Source organism: Lolium rigidum, chromosome 6 (genome assembly GCF_022539505.1).
Source record: "Lolium rigidum isolate FL_2022 chromosome 6, APGP_CSIRO_Lrig_0.1, whole genome shotgun sequence".
In the NCBI taxonomy this organism is placed as follows: domain Eukaryota; kingdom Viridiplantae; phylum Streptophyta; class Magnoliopsida; order Poales; family Poaceae; genus Lolium; species Lolium rigidum.
In genome coordinates, this window is record NC_061513.1 from 323,822,456 (window position 1) to 323,848,354 (window position 25,899).

The 25,899-nt window shown below is 45.5% G+C and overlaps 1 pseudogene; it reads right to left on the reverse strand.

Annotated features, from left to right (window-relative positions):
- Positions 1-19,348: 19,348 nt before the first annotated feature.
- LOC124659964 lies at positions 19,349-25,294 on the reverse strand (annotated as a pseudogene).
- Positions 25,295-25,899: the final 605 nt, after the last annotated feature.

Below are 25,899 nucleotides of genomic sequence, written 5' to 3' on the forward strand. Positions count from 1 at the left end.
ATGAAATTGTTGCCTTTATCATTGAAATCATTGTTTACGATTTTTTGTGAACACCTAAATTTTTGTTGTATTTATATTTCATTATTGTTGTAAATACACCAGCAATTTTATTGTAAAGATATGAAATTGTTTTTCTATTGAAATCATTGTTTACTAAGCAGTAATCACGGTAGACTCTACCAGATCCCCAAGAGGCAACATCCCACGACCTCCACGTGAAAAGCAAAGCAGCAGGACTAGGGCCTGCACACGTACTGTAGCACAGCAGTGGAGGAAAGCGACATTAGGAGAGATAAACTAATTTCCTCCGTCCGATCATGATCCAACCATCCTGGAAGCAACCGATTTTTTAGCACCGCATCAGCCGACCGACGGCTAGCGCCCGCCTTTGCTTTAACCTCTCCGACTCTCGGAGCAGCCCAGGTGCTAGGGACACTCGAGCCCTCATGCGATATAGACAGTAAGGGGGATAGGTGCCTTCCCCTTAGCATCCACTTGTGGTTTCAGAGTCGAGGAGAAAGAATCAAGGTAATTAACCAAGAAAGGGATTGATGCAGTGACTGAAGCCTTCCCATCGCCATGAATAATGTTGTTGCGGTGGTGCCACACTCACCATAGGAGAAAGATCACTTTTGCTCGCATATCAACCGTGAGATTCTGGAGAAGAACAAGCAGCCAATCCGTACCTGAGAAAAAAAAGGCTTCCTCCAATGGTAATTGCCAATGAATTCAAAGCTCCTCCCTTAACGCGCGAGCAATTGTACAACGAATCAAGGCATTGTGCTCATCTTCATCCTCTCTACCACAGATGGAGCAGATAGGGGAAAAAGTTCGTATGCGCCGGTGGAGGTTTGATAACACGGCCAGAGTAGAGGTAGCAGCTTTCCAGGCAAAAACTTTCAGCTTGTTTGGAACTTTCGCTTTCCAGACTACATTCCATATGTTCCTATCACCCGAAGGTTCTGTACTTGACTGGCCGGAGTTCATTCTTTCAAAGGAGGAGGTCATACCAAGCCTATAGGCAGAACGGACAAAGAAGAGGCCATTGCTTTCAGGCATCTAGGCAACAAAATCATCACACTGCCTCGCAGGTAGCTTAATGGACATAATAGTGTCTGCATCGGGACGGGGACAGCATGCACAAACAAGGGGCTCGTCCCACGTCCTTGTGATAGGGTGAATAAATTCAGAGACCCAGCGGCGGCGACTGTTTCCTAGCCTCATAGACACGCAGGGAGCGTTTATCCGAGGTAACCAGTTATCTCTGAATTTTTTTACTTGAGTGCCCGACCCAATCCTCCAAATGATACCTTTCTTCAAAAGTTCAAAACCATGCATTACACCTTGCAAGGATTGGGAAGTATTCTGCACAAAAGCAGTGTCCAGAAGATTGCCAGAAAGGTAATGCTTAGCTTTGAGCACCCTTGCGTAGAAACTGTCAGGGAAGTGGATCAACCTCCACGCTTGCCGGGCCAACAAGGCTTGATTGAATATGCGGAGGTCTCTGAAGCCGATGCCGCCCTGACTTTTTGGTCTGGTCATATTCTCCCAGGACATCTAATGCATACGCCGAAAATTCTCCTCATCTCCCCACCAGAAATCACGAACAATTTTTGATAGATTGACAGTCAGGCCCGTAGGAAACTTGGAAACACCCATCGCATAGGTAGGAAGGGATTGTAAGACCGCCTTAATGAGGACTTCTTTCGCTGCACTTGACATATACTTTTCCACCCAGTCATTTGCTTTCTTCAAAAAAATTTCTTTTGTTGCTTGGAGTTTACCCTTCTTGAGCTGACCCTCTGGAACAGGCATACCCAGGTACTTTTCTTCAAAACATAAGGTATCATACTTTAGGATCTCTTTAATCTCATCTTGAGTAACCACAGCCACCTTGTCACCATATAGAATAGAGCACTTCCCTAGGCTAACCAGCTAACCAGTACACCTTTCATAGCTGTCAAGGATCGCTTTGATCACCTGCGCCTGTCCAACAGAGGCTTCAAAGAACAAGAGACTATCATCAGCAAAGAGGAGATGCGACACACCAGGCCCTCTCCTGCTCAGATGCGGCTCCTTGAGAGCACCATTCACAATCTCTTCCTGGATCAGACACAACAGACCATCAGCAACAAGCAAGAACAGGTACGGTGAAAGAGGATCACCCTGTCGCAGTCCACGTGTAGGAGTAAAGGGGTCCAACATATTTCCGTTAAAGCAAATAGAGTATTGGACGGTGGTAACACATGCTATCACCCACTGAATCCATTGACTATGAAAGTCCAACTTCCCTAAAACCCCTTCCAAAAACCTCCAATCCACACGGTCATAAGCCTTGGCCATGTCCAATTTATACGCACAAAAATTCTTGCGAGCAGGAGAACCCGTCTGTATTGAGTGGATGCACTCAAAAGCCACCAGGGTATTATCAGTAATAAGTCTTCCCGGAATAAAAGCACTTTGTGAAGGCGATATGATATCCTGCAGCAAAGGGCGAAGACGATTAACAAGGCATTTAGAAACCACTTTGAAGATAACATTGCACAAGCTAATGGGCCGGAAATCCTTGATCTCCTCGGGATTATCCTTCTTCGGAATTAAAACAATGACAGTGTCATTAACCTCCTCTGGCATGATACCATCCGTGAAGAAATTTTGAACTGCACTAACCACATTGTCGCGGAGAGTATCCCAATTACGCTGCATAAATCTGGCGGGAAAGCCATCAGGGCCAGGGGCCTTTAAGGACCAATTTGAAACAGAGCATCACTGATTTCCTTCTCTGTAAAAGGGGCACACAGCTTCCCGTTCATGTCGTCATCAACGCATTGCTGAAAAGTGCAATAACATCACTCGGGTCAACATTATCATCCCAGGTATAGAGGCCTTGGAAGAATTCATGAGTGATATCTTCCATTTCATTAGTATCAGATGTCCAAGTACCATCCATGCGCTTCAGTTTGCTGATTCTATTCTTCCTTCTTCTGCTTGACGCGCGACGGTGAAAATATTTTGTATTCCTATCTCCCACTTGAAGCCAGGCCACGCGAGAACGTTGCAGCCACATCATTTCATCCCTATACAATAGTTCATCCATCTGTTTTGCAATCAGGGCCCTTGCACACACACTTTCATCGTTAGTTAGCAGAGAGAGGTCTTCCATTTGTTTCCTCTTCCTTTCAATATCTTTTGTAACCTTACCAAAATGTTTAGATTTCCAGGAGTACAAGTTATTCATCACCGTTTTCATGGCGGCCGAGATGTCACCAAGGTCACGGATGGGGACCCTGCGGGACCAGGACTCCTCCACCGTGGCTATAAGGGATGGTTCCCGCTCCCACATTATCTCGTAACGGCGTATCGGTTGAGCAGGCCTCTTAGGAGCAATAGGTTCAGTTATAAGGAGCAAGGGGCAGTGATCAGATCTTGGGGAGGTTAAGTGACGAACTAAACAGTTAGGGAATAAGGCCGACCACTCCGGAGAGGCCACCGCTCTGTCGAGGCGAACTTTAACATTACGGTCGCCCTTCTGTTTGTTGCCCCACTTCCAAGGAGTGCCCCTAAAACCAACATCATGAAGGTCACAATGAGAAAGGACCTCCCGAAAATCGAGCATCAATCTCTCTGATCTTCTGGTTTTGGAAAAATGCTCTTCCTGCCACATAGTTTCATTGAAATCACTAATCATAAGCCAGGGTTTAGTGGAACTAGGCTTGATCTGTCTCAGCTTATCCCACATAAGACGACGGTCGCTAGCCAGGGTTTAGTGGAACTAGGCTTGGGCCGTTTTTCTGTAGTTAGCTATCAAAGAAAGTGGTATGGAGCCTTTTTCTGCATTCCAGTGTTGCATGTTCACTGAGACCTTCTATCCTGACTCCCGAGTTCCCGACTACTGTTCTGAACTACATGGATTTGGTGGTTTGCAACTGCTATCTTCACTGAAATCGTGAGCATAATCTGTGTTGAGTTTCCTGTGCAAAGTGATGTTGCTTGGATGATGACGCATGCATGGCTGAGTAGTTTTGGCGAGCAAATGGTTCGGACAGCTCACAATGGCAACATTACGATTCCTTGTTAAGTCCATGCTTGATTGGCACATCGGAAATGGTGCACGGATAAATCTGAAAGGAACAACAAGGATAGGCACTCGGGTTGCAAGTGTTGTCATAGCTACAAGAACTTCACATTTTTTTCAATAAAAAAATTATTAATATCAAAAGATACCAATTATATTCAGCCTCTGCAACAACTTAATATCCTAATAACAGTACGGATGCACACAACTAAAAAGGAGAAAACTAAGAAATAGAAGTCCCGCTACAGTATCCTAGCCCAACAACAATACATCTACCACCAAGACAACACCTAAAATACAGACTTTCCAAAAGCGACGCCTCCAAGAATGGAACAGTGCACCAGCGTCGTCGTCATCCGATCAAAGATGTTAGGTTTTCACCCCCGCTCTCAAAACAATGCCTTCAACAAGGCCATTGCCAGGCACAACCAGTTAAGGCCAGACCTTGGGTTTTCACCCTCAAAGGTAAGACTCTAAACTTCACCTGTTATGCCGCCCCCACTTTCATACCACTGTTGCGAAGCCCGAAACACCAAGGAAGTCCCTCAACAATGCGGAGACTTGAACCTCCCTTAGCTAGTCCTCCAATCCGGTCTTCATGATATCCTATTCTTCTGACTTCACCATGGACCAAAATGTCACTTGATGTCAACACAGAACAGAGCTTCATGTCACTTCCTCCAAAAACAAACAGCCGGAATAAAAAATGGTGCGCACGACCGAATACCAACCGATCCAGCAAACTCCAGTCAATAGAAGCACTGTTACATTCGTCGGTAGCGCCTTACGAAACTCAACACTCCGACCAGATCAAGAAGCGCAGGTGTCAGGAAGGTCTCCATCTTCGCACAAGAGAAACCCTAGGACCACCACCTTTATTTAGCGAAACGGACGAGCAGACCCCTCGCCCCCATCTGCTAACGAGCGACAACAAAGGAGGAATCGGTGGACGCAACATCCGAGACCTACGCGACCCAGATATCACATCGGGCCTGCCACGCCACGCGGTCTTTGACGTCGGTACCACACCATCCACGCCTCGCAAGGTCGCTACCCCCTCCTCAAGCCGTCAGCTGAAGACCAACGACGGGTCTAGGCGGGAACTAGACCCGCAGCCACCACCACCACCCATCGCCGGATCAGGCCATGGAGGAAGCAGCCGCCGCACATCCAGGGACCTCCACCCCGAACGCCATACACGCCTACCACGCAGCCGCCACCACGGATCGCCGCCACCACGGATCGCCGCCACCACCACCCCCCGAACACCTCTGGCGCCAGGGCCCACCGCCACCGTGGTCAGTGCCGACGGCAGCGGTGGAGGGAGATATGCAAGGGAGGGGCGGCGGCTGGAGGCGCTAGGGTTTTGCCTTAGGGGACGACGCGAGGACGCGGTTGAGCTTGTGTCTATCAATAGATTGTACATAGCTTGGTTAATTCAAAGCATAGGATGCAGGTAATGCTTGGTTATCCAAGGGCTTACTTCTGATGTCTTTGCTCGAGGAGCAGTTGCTACGAACCTGGCCACCACCCCTTGAATCTTGCTCAATACATGTCTTGCAATGTTGAATTACCTACATTTGTAATCTGTGAGTGGTGGCTACTGAGCCACCACGATATGTTGCAAATGTGGATTGTGTGCCAAATCTGCAATTCCAAGATGCCAATTCAGAATGGTAGGTGTTTATTGTGGAATTTGGTGGCAAACAAGGAACATTTCAATGAGGGAGGCATATGCCAGTTTTGGAGCGACCCAAGGCTGACATAGCTGCAGCTAGTGGCCAAAGGGGACTTGATACTGTAATATCCCAGTATTTGGGATTACAAAAAGCGAGGAAACAGATGTGTGCATTGCATTCATGCATTGAAAATCCGGGGAATTTTCGCGCTTTAAAGTTAAACAGTCACAGTAACTGAAGTTTCACTTGACCTTGGTGGAATTGAAGTAGCTCATCAAGTCAAGCGCTATAAACCTCAATGTGATCTTTGCTAAAACCTTGTTTTGGGTAGAGATGATTTGTTCTAAGGGGTTAGATCAAATGGAACTAAAACCAACACAATAACATATTAATCAAGGATCAATTGCTTGATCTTATAAAAGATCATAATATGGTAATCCTTTCCATAACATATGAACATCTATTCAATTGCAAGTCAAGTAACATAAAAATGGAGAAACCATTCTTCACTTATCTTTTCCATATCTTTAACAACTAAATATTTCTACCATGAACCCCATGGTATTTCTTGAACTAAACTTGTGAATTTAACACCAACACAAGCTTATCATTAAACCCTAGATATGAGAGAGGTCTATACCCAACAAAGAGATAATAAACAAACTCTAAATTATTAACACTTAAAAGTTGAGCAACTAACTTTGGGGTATAATTTAAGTCACTTTAAAACCTATTACCAAATATGGTAAAACACAAGGACCTAAGTGCATAAAAGCCACACATTCTGATTATAACCTTAACTTATTAAATATGTGGAATCTCACAAAACTAAATTCGTTTACATTACGAATTATAGTTCAAACTATTTGAATAAAATAAACTATGAGTATGTTGAAACTCATATGATCATGCCTTGGTGAAATCAAACATCACCATTCAAAATTGAGGTATAATCCTTATCTTTGACATTTTGATCCCAATTACAATATAAATACAATAACATATGATATAGTGACTCACCCACAAGCATAAAATCCTTCACAAGATATTTAGTAACAAAAGCCACTTGGCTAGCCAAAGACAAATCACATGAGAGGATAATACCATGCCACATAGGATGAAAATATCTACATAGCTTGAATCCTAAGCTATGCCACCTCATGCTTAAAGGATTGCTATGGATGAGAGCATGACAACGAAGCAACTTACTCATCAAATCAAAACAAGAGTCACACACCTATGTGTCATGATACTAGAGCATGCCCAAGCCTATAAAAGGAACCCTCTACCTCATCCATTCCATCATCTTGTACCATGATACAAGCAAACCAAAGAGTTGGGCCACTCCATAATTTAGATAGGACCAAGATGGAGCAGCTAGGAGGTGGAGGCATACCACAAGATGCAGGTTTATCAGAATTCCTGAAGAACAAGCTACAGAAGATAGAAGGTAGAATTCTTAGGAAGACCACATATTTAGATAATCACATCATCATTCCATGAGTAGAACCCTAGATTCTAGTCCAAGTCATTGTGGAGTGAGAGAGGTAATTGGTATAACCCTAGCCAAATACATCTAGTGATACTTTGTTAAGCCATACCATGCATGATCATCACCATTGGGTAATGATCATAAACCCTAAGAACTTTAAGAAAGAAGCTAATAAGAATAAGTGGATCATGATAATGCCATGATCATGCTTTGTAGAAAAAGGAGAATAAGCCATAATTTAAACCTAGTATAATAAGCAGATTTCATCAATCACATAAAATCATAGGGTGATCACTAGTAAGAAACCCTAAACTAATTCCAATATCTTGAGTTGAGAAACAATTGGAGGATATCCAAACCTTTCCTAGCCAAGTACTTGTGACAGCTCTAGTAGTGTTTAGATACAAGTACCCTATCAATAGTGAAGAGAGACTAAACCCTAGCCAAAGTAATATGTTATTAGATCACATATAGAACCTATACCCATAACTCAAACTAACTTGTGAATTACTTGATGATCACAAGTAAAACCCTAAACCATACCTCAATTCTTGTTTGTGTATCACTAAGGTGATCACAATTAAAACCTAGGCCACAATTGAGATTCAAATCATGTGCCATTAGGTGAATATAACTAGAACCCCAGAATTGCCCACTAGTTAAATCTTATGCTTCAATTATTGAACATAAGAGGCACTTAGTGCTAAGTCCTATAATTAAAACCCATAAGTGGTGATCCACCACTCATCATTACAAGCAAAACCAAACCATGATGAGAGGAGTACCTACTCTAGGTATTTTAAGGTGTTACTAAAATAATAATAATAGTACTAAACTTGGATGGAGTTCTAGTAGAATTTCCAATTCATTAACACATAGTTATGCACATAAAATAATGCAAGTGACAACATTCTCAAATAGGAGGTAAAGTCCTTAGAGAGAATTTAGCACATGAAATCATGTCATTAAATCACTTCTTATTAGAAATCCATAAGTGAATATTACTTTGAAATTGTTTCTTGCAAAGTAATACTAAATAAAAATCTACATGTCACTAACTAAGAAAAATATCATTTAGAAAACAATTTGAATATTTCCAAAGATAATATTCAAATTCATGTCCATATGGAAATTTAATCCACATACCAATACTAATAAATAAACCAATTTTATAGTATCACATTAAATTTGCAAATACACCACTCAAGACTTTGCAGTACCCTGGACTAATCCTTGAATGAATTAAATGAGCAATAACTGCAAGATAGAAAATAATTCAAATCAGATTCAAATTGGAAAAAAATACAAAACAAAAAACAAAAATAAAAGAAAAACAGAAAAGAAATAAGAGAGAGGAGAGGGCTTACCTGGCCATTGAACAGCCCAACAGCAGCTCTTCCACCCGTCCGAAACCCCCCCAGGAGCAGCCCACCAGCAGCCCACCGCGCGGCCCACATACCCCTTCATCAAAATATCGATGAGGAGTTCATCCTCATCCTCTCCAGCGCGCATGGAGGACAGCATGACGGCGTGCTCGTCTTCGCATCGTCGCTGTCGATTCCTCCCCGCTCGGATGCGTGACGAGGCGTGTTCCCGCGCCGTATAAAAGCCCCTGGCCGAACCCTAGCTCTAATTTCTTCCCTCTCTGCTCCAATTTTCCCCATGCCGTAACCCTAGCTACGCCGGCAATCCCCTATCGTCGTCGATTGAGGCAGTCCCAAGCCACGCCATGGACACCATTGTCACCGCCATGCTCTACTTGTTCAGCTGGCGGAAGGAATCGAGCCATAGCATCCCGAAGCTCCGTCGTCGATCTCTTCTTCTCCGACGCCGGCAACTGGAAATTCCGGCGAACCAGACCTTCCCTTGCCTCGCCACCAAGCCCTGCCTGCTCATGGTGAGTTCCTCTTCCTCCTCGTGTGCTCGACATGCTCGATAGTTGTCTGGAGCATCGCCACGTTTGACCACCTGTGGACGCCGCCGCGGTACCTCGCCGTTGATCAAGCTCCGGTGACCTTACCAGAGCGGCGCCGCCACCTTTTGGCCCCTCGTGGTGCGCTGGTTCGAATGGAACCAGTCGCCCATCCGCGCGTGGCCGGAATAGTCACCGCCGACGATGTCTGCCCGCCGGCCACCGTGAGCCATGCCCAGTCACCAATTTTGACCTTGGTCAATGCCTACGTGGCGACCTACGTGGCTACCGGCCCACATGTCAATAACTGCGGGTAGTTCTAGTCTAGGTACATTTAGTAGTTTTCAGTTTTAATTTAAATTCACTAATCACTGAAACTTTGCAAATTTATATAAAATTCATTATAACCTAGAAAAATATAAATAAGATATCAAAATTCTTATAAAAATAAACTCTATCCAATGAAAATATAATATGAATTTTTTATTTTTAATAAAAATTTAATTGTTTTAAACTTAATAAGTAAGTCTTTTATTTTAATACTAAATTCAATTAAAATTCAGAAATTAAGAAAAGTTTCTAAAATAAATAAAAACCAGTGAATAAATAAAGAAAACAATAATACTAATTTTCTTTATTTGTTGTCTTATTGAATCCTTATTAGAAGGATTTAAACCCTAAATGGTATTTATCCTAATTATTAATTCTTTAAAAATAATAAAATGTCCAATCCAATATTATTTTTGTTTCAAAGTTATTAATAACTTCAACTTTATAAGGAAGTTAATAACCTAAGAATTATATTGTAATTATGAAACCCTAGTTCTAGTATGAATAAAGTTATAACTTCATAATTTCATGTGAAAACCCTAAAACCCTAAATTCATCAGAAAACCTAGCTCCATTAATTCATATGAACCCAAATTTGCTTCTAACCTAAACCCTAGGTTATAAAGTATGATCATGGTAATTTATTTCAACTTCTAGAACTACAATTAGCAACTAAATGCCTATCCATACTCACATAAAATATAGAGCCCTTGTCACAAATAAATTGGTAGTCCATGTATACATACCCATAAAACCATGATGATCAAATAGGAACACTCAAGTCTAAACCCTATTTCATATTCCCAAGACCATCATCCTTAATCATACCTGTTTAACCTCACACCACTGTGATGAACTCCAACAACAACTATGCCAAATATTATGCATTACCTAACCATACTCCACTAAACCCTATTAGTGTTATATTATCACTAATCATCCTGTTTAGGAAACCACCAGTCCTTACTTAGTAGATCCAATAGAAAATGCTAGACAGCCTCAACCTTAATTGTAATACTTTCTTATTCCTTAAGAAGTATGTTCTTCAAAAGTTATTCTTTTGAAGTAAATAGAGAGTATTCATCAACCCTACCTAATAGGACCTATAAACCCTAGCCATCTATCACCAGTAAGACAAAACCAACCTTGATAGCACCCAGGTGTAATTAATTGCTTAAGATGCTTAGGCTTAACTCAACCCTACAAGTTCTAGCTATTGATGAATCCAACTTTGTTGTGATCCATCCCATCCTTACTCCAGAAACTATTTGGAACCCTAGTAAACCATAGAACCCCACAAACTTAATTATTATACTTGTTCTTTATCAAAGAATATGTTCTTCAAAAGTTATTCTTTTGAAGTATATAATAAGTAATTATCAACAATGCAATATAGGACTTAAAATTAACAACTGTTCTTTACTTATTATACAACTACTATTCCTTGGTGTATATGATTGTTATTATGCATTTTACCACTTCTTTATGATTCTAAGACAACAAAGCCCTAATAAGAACCTTGTTTGTAAATCACTCTAAAAGTACAACACACCCTAAACTAATCATTACAACTCACTAATCCTAAATCATCGGGATTAGGTCACGCTTAGAGCGATTGCATCTCATACTTATGCATTATTGCATCCTTGCCAATATTTTAAACATCGTCCTTACCGGACGATGATGCTATTTCAGAAGTTGGAGTTATTGCGTATCGAAGATCTTGTCTGCATAATCTTGCAGACAAGAAAGGCAAGTTCATCACTTGCTCATGTCATTTGAGTATTTTTACCAAATTACTTGCAAAGTACTATGTTTATCACTATTGCATGAAAAGCAAAACCACTATTTTCATAACTATGAATATGACTATGTGGTGGGCAATGGAACCATGGATTGTGTTGATATGGTGGAGGTTCCATTGCAAGGGTTTATATCCATCTAGGATTAAACAACAAATATCGTCCAGTGATTCTTGTGCCGTAATACCCGTGTTAACCATAAGATCTGGAGTGGGACGGTATAGTCAATTGTATTTCCACCTCTTGTACATCAACAGACGCGCTTTACCGTAGACACTTGTTTCTGTCGGGGGCAAGCGGTAGGCTGGGGAAGCCAAAAGTTCCCCACGGCTTTGTCCGTAGTGCACTTGTCGCCCGAAGAGCAAGCGGTAGGCTGGGGAAGCCATAAGTTCCCCACGGTTATTGCGGTCTATGATGGGTTGCAGCTACCGGCGAAGGAGTCCATGGTAAGAGCCTAGAATTGTTGTCGTGGTCGGGGTCCACCCGTAAGTGGGAATAAGGGGACCGACGAGGACCCAGGGTCGGGGTATGCAACAAAGGGTGGGTGTGCGAGGTAGCGGAGGAATATGATTGACTATGACCTTATAACGGGCCTCACACCAAAGGAAGTGTGGACGAGAACATGACTCGGTTGGCACCAAGGTTAAGATCTCTTATGGGTAAAGCAACACACCTCTGCAGAGTGTAATGAATCGTGACCTGTCACTCCTCGTTCGGGTTTTGGAACTGCGAACGCTGCCGGAAAGGAACTCCATGAAGTTCTAGTCAACCGGTGAAGGCTAACGGACATAGTTCTTCTGAATAAAGGCAACCTTTTGAAGAAATGATTATGAAAACCTGCATTGGTATTAGACTTTCTGGTCTAATCGTAGCTAGTGCATTAAACACCTCTTTCCTATAATGAAATTGTTGAGTACGCTCGTACTCATCCCACTCTTAAATCCCCTGCTTAGATATGGAGGCATCGAAAGAGGATCTACAGTACAACTCGAAGGCTGAGGAGTCAACAACCACTTCAAGGGACAGGACCATGTCAGGAGAGTCAGATACCACATCCAACAAGAAGAAAACCTAGATTAGTAATAGAAAGGAACTCGCTTTCTAAACCTAGCTCCGATTTAGCTAGAATCTATTCTTAGCCTCTATAGCTAGTTAAATACTCTTCAAATAGAGTTCGTGATAGGATTAGACTACGAGTCGTTCTTCTGGAGTTTATTTGCAGTTTTACCTCATTGTAAAGTAGGAGGCTGTGATGATCTTATGTAACATAGTCTGTGTGTAATTCTATAGACATGCCTTGGACCCGCATATGTTTCTGTTGTACCACTCTGAGCGATGTAATACTAGTGGAACGGTGTTTCATTGGTGTTATGTCAGACTTGCATACTACACCATGCAGTGGTATGCCGGGTCACCACAGATACTCCCTCCGATCCATATTGATTGTCGCTAATATAGATGTATCTAGCAATTCTAGATACACTATATTACCTAAAATTAATATGAATCGAAGGGAGTATCATACTTTCATCTGTTTAGGATCAATGGTTACTGGTACCCCTAATAAGCGATCACCAGTCACTCAGGACCCAAGTGGACTACTGACGCGACCCCTAGGAACTCAACAAACGTTGTATGCAATGGGACCCAGGTGGATTCCCAGTAGCATTGGCTTGAGGTAAAAACGAGATTCAAGTAGGGAGGGATGTTAGGATCCTATCCTACAGATCCGCAACCTGGGCTAGCCTCCTGGGCCATCACATGGGCCTAGGTCGTGTGCTAACCAATATGCTACTAATTCCCGGGAGGGGACAGTGACGACGTAGGATCAAACGAACGTCACCTGCGGCTCCTCCCTTCCCACCTCCGCTCTACCTTAATCTTCCCATTCATGTTGTTCATCCTGTGTCTAGATTGTCTACCAAATCCTTCTAATAGTTAGCAAGGGTGTCAAGCGGGATGTCCCATTCATCTTACATTTTGTATTTTCTAGTCTACTAGATTGTTGAGCAAATAAGATTATTTGGTTGGTAACATCATCATGCCCATCTAATTAAGGTTCTTCCTAGGGAAGCTTATAAGGGAGAGTTTTTCTCCTAGCATGGAAGACCAGGCAACCAATCAACCCAATTGCTTCGAGCCTAGGTAAAAGCATGCGAGCTACCAAACATGCTCTAGGTTGATCCCTTGCTCGGAAACAGTCCACTCGTCGGGTGTCGTCGTGTCCCACTCTGTTGGACTCCAATACAATCGTTCAATGGAGAGCGCCTTTTCCTCCGTCGCTTTGGTGTCGATCTGGCGCGCGCTGGAGCACAGTCCAAGAGACGTTCGTTCGAGGAAGCAGGGCGAAGGAAGTGCGCAGCGTAGTGGTGCCAACTTTGGCAACTGGTGTGTAGGTTCGATCGTGAGAGCAATGCACCCGTGTTGAGCCAGCTACATCGATCTTATCCTGGGTTACGTATGCTCTGCACGCGAGTGTTAGACACGCACCTACTGCTCCGTTGCAATCAGGACCTGAATGTTGTGGAGCTGACCGAATCTCGCAGTTAATTTATGCTCGCTGTCTTGCAGAATATGGAGTGTATACAGATAGCTTGGCGACCAAGTACGAGAACTTTCACCGTTGGCTGCTCGTCACTTGTCAGGCCGATTATTCAGCGTAGAAAAAAGCAACGGTGGAACAAGATTGAGGCGATTGCTGGCTGATTGGCAGTTTGTCCTTACCGTTTAGGTCTTTTGACGATGCAGTGACCAAAGATTGAGAGCATGTTAGATATATTTGGCTTTTGTGTTGAAAAGTTTACTCATTGCATTCTTCGTTGCTAGCACACGGAGTTACGCACTTTACAGTGTGGAAGAATTTTACAGCCATTCTCTGTGGACACCAGCAGGAGTTTCGCATTCATCACAAAAAAAAAAGCAGGAGTTTCGCATTTATATTGATCTCAAAGGGTTTAGCTTTTTTTTGGACCTCAGGCTATAGAAATTGTATAGACCGACGTTAGTCCTGCCATGGGGTACCTGGCGATCCATTAGCTGATTGATTAACATACGGTGACGCACTAGCACTCGGCATCAACACGCACATTCAGCAGATCTGCTACCACATTTTTCCGGCCTTCCATCTTTCTAATAAGTTTCAAATTAGTTTGCCTCTGGTTTTGGATACCACCCCTAAGCTCTTGTCTTCTGATAATACTTATAAACACCGCTGATTGTACTGCAATGGCGAGCAACTTGCAGGCATTTCCGTAACCCACCCTTCCGTAGGTCTAGGATTATTGGCTAAAAACCCCCAATGCACTAATTCCGTCTTTGCTATTTTTAGAAAAGACACGAGAATGAAGATCACTGTCATCAGTTGGCTTGGACTCTTCTTTTTTCTCACGAAAACAGCAGGATTCTGCTGCCTATTTTTATTGAGTTTCAATAGTGAAAATCCTACTAGAATTTGTTCTGACGCTTTTTTTTTTGACCTGGTTCTGACGCTTCATCAACATGTACATTTTATTTGTTGACATATGTGGCTCTATAAAGTTCAGCCCTCATAACATCACGACCCAAATCTTTCTCCGGATTGATGATGTGAATATAAAAAGAGGGTAGAATCTCGGACATTGATAACGAGCTCACCTTCAAGAGATTCTGGGAGATTCTCCGCGCCCCCATTCTGAAGATCCTGAACGACTTTGCCCTAGGGAGGGTAGACATCGCGCGCCTCAGCTTTGGGATTATCTCTCTGATCCCGAAAGTTAAGGGCGCTGATCAAATCAAACAGTTCAGACCTATTTCCCTCATCAATGTTATTTTTAAGTTTGTCTCCAAGGCCTATGCGATCAGACTTGCTCCCCTTGCCCATAGGACGATAGACCGTAGTCAGTCGGCTTTTATCCAGGGGCGATGCCTACACGAAGGAGCTCTGGCTCTTCATGAGATAGTCCACGAGCTCCACTCTAAGAAGTAAGAGGGCTTGCTTCTTAAGCTCGACTTCGAGAAAGCCTTTGACCGGGTTAACTGGGACTTTCTCCAAGAGGTCCTGCTCCGAAAGGGTTTTCGGGTATGATGGTTCATAGACTCATGCAACTGGTTAAGGGAGGCCAAACCGCGATTAACGTCAACGGGGAGATTGGACCGTTCTTCCGAAACGCCAGGGGAGTGCGTCAGGGGGACCCCCTCTCTCCCATCCTCTTCGACTTCCTTGTAGACGGCTTTGCGGCGATGCTCTCTAGGGCATCTGCAGCGGGACACATTCGAGGAGTTGTTGACCACCTCATTCCAGGGGGAGTGACCAGGGCCGGCTCTATCTTTGAAGTGGCCCTTGGGCGAGATGACGAAAGAGGCCCCTATGACTAATAAGTATGTACAAATATAAATGTACGTATAGACATATATGAATCTACTTTTACTAGCAAATTATTAAAAATTAACATTCAACGATATACTCATAGTCCGGCATTCTAAATAATTGTTAACCACTAAGCAATATCATATAACTATAGGAAGACGAAAGGAGTACCTATTTGGAAGACAAAAGGAGCACCTATTTAAAGTATCTAGACCCATTTTAATATCTAGATACATTCAAATTTGTCCTAAGTTGAGACATCCTTTTATAGACGGAGGTTAGTACATCTTTGTGATTCAATAAGTTTATTCGCTCTTTTTTCATTCTTTTTTATGGCACCGAATTTATGTTTCTGTTTTGGCATTGTGACACCTAATATCATGAAGAATTAAATACAGCTCTCACAATGTTTAAGCGTACGACAAGAAGTCAGGATCACACATAATTCCTTTCCGGTAAGAAAAAGGTGGAGCAGCTACAGAGTAGCAGAATTAGTGAATTACCTAAGCAGTCAAGCAGTCGATCGAAAAGTAGGCGGCGATGGCGATCTGCGGCAGTGTAGCTGCTGCCTGCAGCCCTACAGGGCCTGGCGATCTGGCCAGTCCTGGGCGAGGCAGAGCGGAGCGAGCGGGCCTGGGAGCGAGACACGATTGACGGATCGAGAGGTGTGAGACGTGGAGGCGATCAGTTCAGGATGGAATAGCAACAAGCGAGGCAGAGGCCGAGCGACGGAGCCAGAGGCTATTGTTTCGGTAGCTTATTTCAGTGTCGTTCCGTCCGTTCCCCTCCTTACTCTTTTCTTTCCGGCCCGTTCCCACCTGGGCCTTTCCCCTTCGGCCCTTTTCCAATTTTTTCCAGCAGAAAAGTATAGAGGAGAGATGTGATGATAGGCCCCCACCAGGCGGTGGCCCATGGGCGTTACCCATGGTCGCCTAGGGCCAGAGCCGGGCCTGGGAGTGACTCACCTGCAATACGCGGACGACACCTTGGTGCTAATCGAGCCCTCGCCGCTGGGTATTGCTAACCTCAAGACCCTTCTCCTCTGCTGTGAGAACATGTCGGGTCTTAAGATCAATTTCGACAAAAGCGAGGTTCTGCTGACAGGGGTCACGGAAGGGGCACGGATTGGGATTGCCCAGCTCCTCAACTGCAACCTAGGTAGCTTCCCCATACGCTACTTAGGTTTGCCAATAAGCAACCGTCCGCTTAGGGTAGCGGACTGGGGCTTCCTCCCGGATAAAGTGGGACACAGGGTGGACCCCTGGCAAGGCCTTTACCTTGCCTCGGCCGGCAGACTGGAGCTGACCAACTCCTGTCTGACTAGCCTCCCCTTGTTTGCCATGAGCATGTATTTACTACACGATGGCACTCACAAGGCGATGGACAAACATCGTGCTCGCTTCTTCTAGGAAGGGGTCGGTAACCGTAGGAAGTACCATATGGTAGATTGAGCTACAGTATGTAAGCCCAAAGCGTTCGGTGGTCTGGGGATCCTGAACACCAAACTCATGAACATCTCCTTGATGCTCAAATGGATTTGGAAACTCTACCGGGATGCGGAAGGTCTTTGGGCGGACCTCATCCGGGCCAAATACTTGGGAGGGCGAGACCTGTTCTCGAGGGAGGTCCCTACCAATGGCTCCCAGTTCTGGAACTCCATTCAGAAGATCAAATGGTATTTCAAACTTGGGGCCAAACACGAGGTGCGCAATGGTAAGCGCACCTACTTCTGGCTGGACTGGTGGACGGGTACGGGCCCTCTTCACTCCCGTTTCCCGCGCTTGTTCAGCTGTTGTATGTCTCCCTTCGCCACCGTCAAGGACGCTAGGGTCCTAGACGGTGTGCCTGGGGAATGGCGGATTGGGTTTCGCCGCCAACTTGGGATGGCGGAGAGGGTGGAATGGGATGACCTTTGCAGGGAGGTCCACACCCTTTTCCACTCTACTCAGGAGGACATTGTCTCCTGGTCCTTGGAGCCCTCAGCACGCTTCACGGCCAACTCGACCTACCTCCACCTGTCGTGGGGGGCGACAACTACCTGCTTCAAGGAAGTATGGCGTACCTGTGTGCCACCCAGGATCAGAGTCTTCCTTTGACAGCTGATTCGCAACAGACTTCCTTCCTCAGTTCAGGTGGCCAAGAGGCGCGGACCTTGTGATGGTCTCTGCTGCCATGAACCTGAGGATTGTAACCACATATTCTTTCTATGTCCTATGGCTAGATTTATGTGGGCCGGAGTCAGGGAGCTACTCCAGTGTGACTGGAACCCTGCAGGGGCAGGGGAGTTCATCGCGTTAGCCAATGGTCTTTCGGGCCCCTTGCGTAGGCTAGTTTGGTTCACTTTTGCGGCCCAATGCTGGATCCTCTGGAACATTAGAAACAAACTAACTATCGAAGGCAAACTGATTGGCAACCCCGCTGATGCTTTCTATCATATGCTTCTTCACATGCAGCACTGGAGGGTACTGGTCAGACCGACGGACCGGGCACTAGTGGACACGGCGGCGGGCGACGTCCGGAGGCTATACACGCGGACTAGAGGCGACAGGACTTCATGATGACAATCTACTCCGTCCCAGCGCTTTGTGTGTTCCGTAGCTATCAGCCTTTGTTCTTATGATCCAGGGGATCTTCTATCTACTGATATCATGTTAGATTGGTGATGTGTGGATTGGATGCTGTAAGACTCTTGTATCTGTGGTTGCCATGTTGGCTTTATTTATAAAGCTGGGTTTAGGCCTTCTTTTTAAAAAATATAAAAAGAGGATCGATACGTGTTGGTTGAGCATGCACAGTAATTATAGATGATGCTCACTCCGATTTCTGTGACAACGGGAAAACTCTTTGATTCAGAAGTAATATGAAGTAAGGTGTGTCTTAGTTTGCGAAGCACTATTTCCTGCATTCTTTCGAGGACTCTAAAGTCTGAACTCTAATAATTATGCAGCGCTGCATAGTAACCGGTCGGATTGTGTAAACTGAAGAACACGACGGCACACGTCGGGAAGCCCAGGCACGGCCGCAGGAAGGAGGGATGAGACAGCGCCAAAAGGCACCACCACTTCAGTAAGAGCTAACACCTATTAAAAATCGTATGAATTCTTTCATAATTATAGTTCCATAGTATTCCTACCAAAGATTATGCCTACACAAAATTCATCGGGTGACAGCTTCTACAGATTTCCTTTGTTTCAATCTCTCAAGGATTCTACATGTCGTGATATTTTATTTATGCACGTATTTTTTTGCTTTTCAATCAGACAATCACTATGTTCCAAAGAAGCCCTCAATAGCATATAATCTTGGTGTTCTTGTTGTCTTTGGAATCTCTGGTGGTATTTGGGGTGTCTGTTTGATTGCAATCGATCACTTCTCTAGTTATTTTTACATTATCATCAGATGTGTGTAACATCACTTGATCTGGATTGTGGATTTTGGCTAACAAAAGATGTTCACAAGGACAATTTTCCCTCCCGAGTCATGAATTGACACTACCGCTAGGTGACAGCTGACTTCTGGGGCGCCTAACCTTCGAATGCCACTTCACTAAACACTAATATAGCATCGAGATTGGCTTATAATCTATAGAGATAAAAACAAGAGAATTCATAAGCCCCGACGAACACCAACTGTAAGAACATGAACAGTCGGGATGGGACCCTGAGATAGTGAGATATCTGTTATCTGTCCTCTTAAGACGTATACGGGTAAAATGCAAAAAACTGAACCTCTTCACTTATTTATCCAGGTATCAAGTCCAAATTACGTAGTCCCAAAACTTTTCTGGCGTGTACAGTCTACCATAAAGAACATGACTATGAATCAGGATTCAATTCTTTTTATTCTAAGCAAACTACTTTCTTTAGAAATTAATACTACTTTAACCGACTTTTAAGCATCTTTTCGGCTTTACGCTTCAGAATATGTAGAATCACCGCTAGTATTAGCAGCGGTAACACCATGGTAGATCAGCTATGTTTCACATCTCATCTACCAGTATTTTTCATCATCGTCGACTGTCAGACTTGCTCAAGAAGCCTCAACGGCGTGGGAGAATAGCTGGAGGTTTCACTCGTTTCACTACGTATGTGTTGCCCTCATCGTGTACTCTGCTACAAGCTTTGAGAACAGAGACGACTTGTCTTCTAGCAACTTCGCCGGCGTATCGCGTTCCACGGCCACACCTGCAAAGATTGGAGTGGCGTTATAGTCAGACAAACAGGCATGCCTAGCACATTGGATCAGATGGATCAATAAGATGCGAGCGTGATTTGTTTTGAAGGGCTGATGGCTGACCGTTGTCGAGAAGCAAGACCATGTCGCTGTCAAGGACCGACGTGATTCGATGAGCAATTGTGATGACCGTTGAATCTGAAAAATTCTCCCGTAGTGTTTTCTGGATCAAGTTGTCCGTCGCAGTGTCCACTGAAGCTGTCGCTTCATCCAGAACCAGTATTTTAGTCCTTTTTAGAATAACTCTACCTAGACAGACAAGCTGGCGCTGACCCACGCTCCAGTTTTCTCCATTCTCTATCACTGCAAGGTAAATTCACAGAAATTTTCAGTTCTCTAAATTCATGCAGTAGCAAACTAACATGTGCTGTAGTTTTTGTACTTTGGGATTGTACAAAAAACTAGTACTGGGAAGAACGTGAAAGTTATGCAAAATTCAGTATCAGAGTGCCAACTGCATGGCTCAAACTATATATCATTATATCAGACCTGGCGAGTCAAGCTTAAGATCCTTTTTCCTGACCTCATCTCCTAGCTGACAATTATCCAAGGCCTGAAATGGAGTAAAAGATTCAGACTACAGCTAAATCTTTTCTATTGATGTGGAGAGAATTTGCGGACAGAAAAAATATTAATTATGTGAAAATCAAAACTACCTCCCAGATTTGATCGTCATTGTATTCTCCAAGAGGGTCAAGGTTGCTCCTCACAGTTCCCTCGAACATTGTTGGGTCTTGTGGAATGATGCTCAGTCTAGATCTCAGATCATGCAGTCCAATGGTGCAAATGTCGACACCATCTACTAGTATCTGACCGATAGTAGGATCCACGATACGGAAAAGGGCCTGTATAAGAGTTGATTTACCACTGCCTGTTCTTCCAACAATACCGGTCTTCATGGCTCCAGGAAACGTGACTGTAAGACCCTTAAGAACAAATGGTAGTTGTGGAGCATATCTCACCTGCACCAAACTGAAAAGTTACACATCTGGCATCTGTGCTATCCAGAATAATTGATATTCGCGTTTGGCAAAACACTGAAGCTACAAATCGCATGGCCATCAGACTGGATTTCTTATGCATAGCTTACACACAATGGCAAAGATATAAACTTTCTGCACAACAACATGGAAATACAGAAATAGCAAAGTAAGTAAACAGGAGAAAAAGGGATGGTGATGGTTATTTACATGTAGGTTACGCAGCTGAATTTCTCCCTCTGACGGCCAGTTATGAGGCAGCTTATCTCCTGACATTGAAAGAGGGGCTCTTCGGGAATGCTCATATATTGCAGAATTCTTTCTACTGATATTATCTTGTTCTCCAAATTGCACATGCACCAGACAACCCATGTTTGCAGCATGTTCAAATTAAGCCCATATGTGACAGCAAGACCAGCAATTCCTGAAAGCATGATGTTAATTTAGTTACAGACCCATATCAACTCACATCTTATCTACTAATACCATCTATTCAGTATAAATACTGTTGCGAACTTGTAACAACATACCTGGATCGATGAGACCAGTCGGTAGACTGATCAGAAATATCAAAGAGAAGGCAAATGTAACAGACGAGAGTGTATCCAAGCGGAAGCAAAGCCACTCCATTGCTGCAGCATTATAGAATTTTGGTCGAGAGTAGGCATCCATTAGATGGCTATTAGTAGATACGAACTGATTTTCCTTGCCAAAACTCCTGATGGTTGCTGATCCAGTAATTGATTCAGCAAAATGTTGTATTATAGGAGCTTTGCAAACCCCTACCAGCCTTTGCAGCTCTCTGGCTGTGTCAATGTAGTAACGCTACAATATAATAAAGATAATGAGATGCTGATTTTGCAGTTAAAACAGCAAGGAGAATAAACAGGTTAAATAAAATACCTGATACCAGAAGCAGGCAACAATTACAGGAACAAAAACAACAAACACCTGCCATGCAACCTGAGACATCACAGCAATAATTCCAACTAGTTGTATGATGGAAAATGCGACAGAGCCCATTTGGTAAGCAATGCTGGTGTCCACTTCACTTTGATCAGTTGAAGCCTAAACAATAAAATTCTTGTGTGAGCATGGTTTGAAGCCAATAAACTAAACTACCTAAGAAAATTGGAGTAAAATGCTAACTTACCCTATTCAAGATGCGCCCACTCGGAGTGGAATCGAAGAAAGACATAGGAGCTCTGAATATTGACATATGCATCTTGTCGAACAACAGGGTTGCTGTCTTGTACCCAGCTGTGACAAGAAACAGAGCTCTTACGAGGATGCACAGCGAGCTTGCACCAGCCAACGCGACAAAGACGTATATCAGTGTCGACATGCTCACTGGAGGCTCGACGTCTTCTGACACAGGAGAAGCCCAAGCCATCCAGTAATTGCTACCAATTTGAAGGACTTGGAAAAGTATCTGAGCTATCAACACGAATGGTACAAGAGCTCCTCCATAAGCCAATGTAAGGTACTTCCAGTAGACCCAGAACCCAACCCTGCCTTTTTCCCTTTCTTCTTCCAGCACCAGCTGCCCACTCTGAACCTTGTCAACGTCTTCTTTGCCATTTTGTTTATCTTTCTCCTCAGCTGTGGACAATGACCTGGAAAGGCTTGCTGTGCCACTGGAAGAGAAAGCTTCACTGCCTCCATTAGCAACATCAATCAAATCCAATGCTGTGAGAGCATCTTGGTGAGCACCAACCAGTTCCATTAGCTCTTCCCCTGATCCAAGGATTTCGTTGTATTTGCCTGCTTGGGCTATTCTCCCACCTTTCATTACCTACATTAATTTATCTTATTATAATAACAAAGAAATTTATGAGAATAAGTTACATGAATCTTTTGCCAATGAAATTCTCACCAGAATAAGATCAGCTGCAGGTAGGAATTCAATCTGGTGGGTAACATAAACAACTGTCTTTGAACCCAAAACCCCAAGCAAGCATTCCTGCAAATGGTACAAAATTTAAGAAATGTGTTTTCAACCATCTTACTGAACAAATAAAAGATCATATTATACCTTGAAGAGGTGGGATCCTGTATGGGCATCCACTGCGCTGAACGGATCATCGAATAAATAGATGTCGGCATCCTGATACAAAGCTCGGGCTATCTGAATCCTTTGCTTCTGCCCGCCACTAAGATTGATGCCTCGCTCTCCAATGACCGTTTTGTCACCAAATGGTAATATCTCCAAGTCTTTTTTCAGGGAACATGACTCAAGGATCCTATCATACTTCTCACTGTCCATCTCCTTGCCGAACAGTATGTTGTCCTGAATTTTGCCGCTCTGTATCCATGCTGACTGGCTGACATATGCCATTGTTCCGCAAGTCTTGACATCTCCTGATAGCTTTGGCATCTCACCTAGAATGCAAGAGAGCAGGCTTGATTTTCCAGAGCCAACAGTTCCACAGACGGCAACCCGCATACCTTGGCGAGCTTGAAAGTTGAGATCCTTCAGCGTTGGCACTTCAGCTGAGGCGTCCCAGGAGAAGCACCCATTGCTGACCTCAATTGCGATATCCGAGTTACCACTTGGCAACCTCTGCACAGCATCCGTCGGCAACTCCTCGAGACAGAGGAAAGATGCTATCCTGTCCAGAGAAACCTTAGTCTGAATCATCATCGAGATTGTGTCGGGAAGGTTGTATATTGGTTCTTGAAGCACCCGGAAGGTGGCCAATGCAGACAGCACCTTCCCTGACTCCAATGGTATCCCTAGGAGCATACAAGCCCCGAATGTTACCACGGCGACGAAGGTGGGGGCACCCCAGAACACGAAGGTGGCCACGGTGGACGTGTACAGATACTTCTTGAGCCAGCTTTCCTCTGTCTTCCGCAGGTCAATGATCTTGGACAAGAACTTCATCTCCCAGCCCTGCAGTTTAAGAATCCTCATGTTGCGCAGGATCTCAGATGTGGCCTTCATCCTGACATCCTTGCAGTCCATGAGCTTCTGCTGGAACCTCTCCTGCATTTGCATCGGAGGCACATTGGCAAGCATGACGACGACGGTGGCACCGAGCGCCGCAAGCGAGGCGACCCCGAGGGTGGAGTACAAGATGAAGAGCGCCATGCCTACTTGGAGCGGCACCAACCAGAGGTCGTGCATGTACCATGAGAATAGGCCGACGCGGTCGGCGTCCACGCTGATGATGTTGATCATCTCGCCGCTGGTGCGGCTCTGTCTGGAGGTGCTGGACAGGGAGAGCCCTTTCTGGTACACGACGGAGACAAGCGCGGACCGTGCGCGTATCCCGGCCTGCTGCAGCCGGAAGAACCAGTGGCGCTGCGACAAGCACTCGAACACCTTGGCTACGATGAAGGTGACAACAAGAAGCTTCCCCTTGCTGGCGTACCTCTCGTCGCCGTTGAGGTACTGCACCAGCGAGTCGATGAGGTAGGGGCCGACGTAGGTGGCCAGGTTGTAGATGAGCGCGTAGAGCGCGGTGACCGCGATGTGCCACCAGACGGTGCGCAGCAGAGCCTTGGTTAGCTTGAAAGCCGTGACCTTCCCGTCGCCGGTGAGCGCGTCGAGGTTGGCCTTGAAGGGCGGGAGCAGGCCGGCCACGCTGTCGCCGGTGTCCAGGTCCGGGACGTCGTCGAGGTCGAGCGTCTTCCGGTGGCCGACGGCGAGCAGCGGCCCCATCCAGGAGAAGGTGAGCACGCTGAGGAAACCGGCGCCCGTGAACATGGAAGCGTCGACGGTGTCGTTGTCCGCGCTGGCCGTCTCGCTCGTGCCATTGAGCAGAGGCTCCTCGGAAGCAGAGCCACCTGCGGCTGGGGTGTTGGCCGAGAACCCGGCGACGAGCAGCACCACGGATGCCAGGGCCGAGACGGCGTCGCCCGCCCACGCAAGCGCGGGCACGGGGAGCTTGTACAGGAGGATCGTGGCGGCGTGGACGGAGACGGCGAGGACGGAGAGCAGCAGGAAGAGGGCCCACCAGAGCCTGAGCGGCGCGGGGAGTCGGTCCTCCCCGCGGCGGCGGTGCTCGAGCTGCAGGTACGCCGCGAGCAGCAGCCACGCCACCGCGCGCGCCGCGGCGTCCGCGTAGTCCGCCACCGCGTCGGGCGCCCCCCACCTGGCTCCGCCGTCCAGGTACCACGAGAGCATCGAGTACGCGGCGATGAAGAGCTCGCACGCCGCAAGAACCCACGTGGCGCGCACCGCGAGGCGGCACCACCGGAAGCCGACACCGCGGGTTGTGCCGGCAGCCGCCGGGGATTCCTTCCCGCGGCGGTTGGCGGCGGCGAAGAGGAGCCGGGCGGCGACGGCGAGGGCGAGCAGGAGGTGGGCCACGGCGCCGACGCCGTGGAGGAGGACTGGCCGCAGGAAGAAAGGCAGCGGCTGCCGGTCATCGGCCGCCGCCATCGCTGCCGCCAAAGGCAACGAGGCGGACACGGTGGGCATGGGTGGTCGAGCCGGGTCGGGAAAGCGGCTGAGTTGAGTGGAGTGGGCGGGGGAGCGCAGAGTTATATAGGCGGCGCGGCGACACGTGACGGCGATGGTGGTCAAGGCGAGCGGCTTCTTGAGATGCAAGGTAATAGGTACCGTTTCACCGCCGCTGTGACGACGGAGGATCCTCCTCACCGCCGCGCCTCGATCGGTTAATCCAATCCGATGGCGATGGGGAGGAGGGGTAAAGAATCGGAGCGGGGATTGAAGGGGGAGAAAGAGAAATTGGAAAAAACCACCACACTTAAGCTAGGGTTTGAAAAAACCACCAGCATGCCAAAAAAAAAATTGTTGCAAAATCTACCGGTATTCACTTACCATGTACTACCTCCGTTTTAGAAAGAGTTATCTTAATTTTGTCTAGTTACTACACTTAACAATAGATACATCTGTATCTATAAAAAATTAAGGCACCTATTTTTAGGTGGAGAGAGTAAGACATCTCCGGCGGCCCGATCGTAAATGGATGCAAAGCGACCGTTTGAGTTCGCGCAGTCGATAAATAGATCTACACCCCATTCCAGCGCCCAACAGATTATGACCGACCTATCCGCAAGGACGCAAACCTAGCCCAAAT